The following is a 3,028-nucleotide window of genomic DNA, read 5'->3' as shown; positions in this document are numbered from 1 at the left end:
GGACTCAGGGGACACAAGTCATCCAGTCTGGCTGAAGGGTGGGAGATAAGCTGGAAGGGCAGGGAGGGTTCCTGTGGGGGCCTCTAATGCTGGGGTGGGGGCGGGGGATGACAATGATTCAAATATCTGTGAGCCAGGGTTGTGCCAGGTCTAATCTCACATATATATGCTTTAAGTTTTACAGCAAACCTCCAAGGGAGCTGCTACGTATTCCCACTCTACAGCTGAGAAACAAAGGCTCAGTGAGAATGTGTGACTGCCTTGCCCAAGATCCCAGTGCTCGTAAGTGGCCAAGCTGGGATTTGAACCCAGGACTGTGTGACTCTAAAGGTCACACTTGTGTCCCTTGGGTACTGGAGTCCAAACAACCAGCAGCAAAGGTGGGAAGAGTGTTCTGGCCTTGGGGCTTCATTTCAGGGACCCGGGGAGGGTCCCTGTGGGGTTACCCAGCAGGACCCAACAGAGCCCAGGGTAGGGAGGGGCAGGAGTGCCCAAAAGGGTGGACTTGTGCAAATCCCAGACTGAAACTCAAGCTCTGAGGACTCTCAGTGGCCGGTCAGAGAGGTGGGCAGTTGGGGATGGGCAGAGGGGCCCAGGCAGAGGTCCCCCAGGGTGGGCCTTGGGTTGCAGGGTGGTCAGGCTGGTCTTCTGCCCCCTCCACCAAGCCTGGCCCGTGTGGCTCTGTGCCAGGCTCCCTGTGGCGCCAGCCTCCTGCAGCCTGGATGGGGGGCCGGGGGGAGAGGGAAGGGGGTGCTGGTTGTGCATCAATGTGAAGATACCAGGCTCTAAACGGGGATCCCCTTTCTTCCCCTCATGGGCTGCAGCTGTGCCTGCCACTCTTTGCAGGAGGGGGCAGGGGATTCTGGAAGGGGAATGAGCCTCTGGAAGTACCTAAATGGGGTCGGAGTTTATCTTCAGCCCCCATTCCCCATCTGAATTCCAGTCCTCACTCCAGCCTCCCTGCCTCCCCAGACCAGCCCCTTGCCCCCGCCCTTCGTCCTCACATCACCCCCAGCACAACCACCTCCACCCTCATCCCGTTGGCAGCAGAGGCAGCCTGGTGCATTGCGGGGGCGGGGGGCGCCGAGGTGGGGGCAGGACAGGAGACAAGGGCGCTGGGGGTAGATGTGGCTCCCAGGTGGGCTATGCCACTTCCTATCAGGTGGCCTTGGGCAAATCTCTGGGGTTCAGTTGTCTCATCTGTAAAGTGGGTCCAATAATACCTCTCTGGGAGGACTCATGAGCCCATCACGTGAAATTACAGCTGTGAAAGTGCTTTGTCAACTTTAAAATGCTGGACGAATGTCATCTGTTATCATAAGCATGGTCCCCAGAGGCCCTGGCTAACAGGCAGCTGTGTTGCTCAGTTCAGCCCCCTCAGTGGCTCTGGTCGGCCCCTAGGCCCGAGGGTCCCCAGGGGCTCCAGGGCCTCTCCCCCACCGTGAGGCCAGACGTGGGGCCCCGAGTCCAGAGGATCGGGCTCTAGCTCCCACCGACAAACCTCAGCCCACCCCGCCTCCACCGTCATCCTGGCCGCAGGCTGGACTGTGGCTGCGCTTTGTCCTCAGTGGAAGCTCTTCATTGACAGGGGCTGCCTGGCGTTCAGGGCATCAACTCTGGTCAGCCCGAGATAGCCTCGACGCCAAGCAGACGGCCCTCCTGCCAAGGGAGGCACGAGCACGCTCCCAGATAGGGGGCCAAGCCCCTGCCCCTGGCGCCTGTGCTCCTTCCCCTTCCCCTGGCTGGCCAGGCCCCACAACCTGGCCTAGACTGCAGCCTTCCCTCGCCGCCCCGCCCCTCACCTGAGTCACCACTCTGGGTTTGCCCTGGTCCAGGGTTTCTGGCAGCCTCCCTGGAGAGGCGTGAAGCAGGCCCCAGCCTGACAGGCATGTGGCACTCTCTGGGCACGTGCCCAGCCCATGTGTTACCCCAGGAAGAGGTGGGGCGTGGTGCCCGGAGCTGCCGAGGTAGCTTCTGCATGAACCTAATGTAACTCTGGCAGCTTCCTCAGCCCTGGAAGGGATGGAGTGAGGCTCTCACTCGCAGGGCCTCACGGCTGCTTATTAAACTCTCAAAGAGGAGGCATTTCAACAGAGGATCTAGGTTGTGGTTCTGCTGGCAGAATCCAATCCCACGTAGAATTGTTAGACAATTTCCCTCTTCGTTTTAACTGAACTTTGAACTCCTTGAGAACCAGGCACTGATTCTTGCTAATTAATCCTGCATCAGTGGCGATGAGCTGGAGGTGAGGGGTCTGAAGAATGGGTGGGGGTAGAGGGCAAAATGATCGGGGCAACAAGAGGAGCGGGACCCTGAGGACCAAAGCTGACCCCTCTTCAGCTGGCCTGGACCCTCAAGGCCACACAGAAGGGCTGAGCGGGTAGAACTAGGCTGCGGAGTCCAAGATGGGAGGGACGGCTCAAGGCAGCCTGGCTTTACCCCTCAAAGCTCCCTGAGCATGGAGATCACGTCCTCCCTCTCCCTCCCCCCAGGGAAGCCCCTCCTTGTCCCAGGGCAAGCCCTATCTCCCCCTCACGGCCAAGCTTCTAGGAGAGTTATACAGGGGCGTCTCTACTATCTCACCTGCCAGCCTCTCCTCGGACCACTGCCGTCCGTCTCCTGCACTCTCAAGATCCAATCCATTGGCTCTCCCAGCCTCTCCCTCCCAGGCCTCCCTGCAGCACGTGCATTGGGAATCACCTGCTGTTACTCCTAGAAACATGCTCCTTTCTTAGGCTCCCTTGATGTTGCAAGATCCAGGCCTTTCAACACACTGACTGGCCCCTCGAGATCATCTCTGCCTCCACATTCTCCTTGGTCACCTAAGCAGGACTACCCCCAAGGGCTCTCTCTCCCAGGGACCTCACCTAGTGAACGGCAGATGATTTTTAAGTATTCCACTGTAGCCCTCGAATTTCCCTGCTCCTGATTAAAAAAAAAAAAAAAAAAAAAGCCACCTGCCTTTCTCTTCTGAATGTCCCACAAGCTTCTCAAGCTCAACATGGGAACTTTCTTCTCCCAGTTTTAT

The sequence above is a fragment of the Globicephala melas genome, chromosome 20 (genome assembly GCF_963455315.2).
Source record: "Globicephala melas chromosome 20, mGloMel1.2, whole genome shotgun sequence".
Lineage (NCBI taxonomy): Eukaryota > Metazoa > Chordata > Mammalia > Artiodactyla > Delphinidae > Globicephala > Globicephala melas.
The sequence above is the reverse complement of the archived record's forward strand: the minus strand, read 5'-3'. Positions refer to the sequence as shown.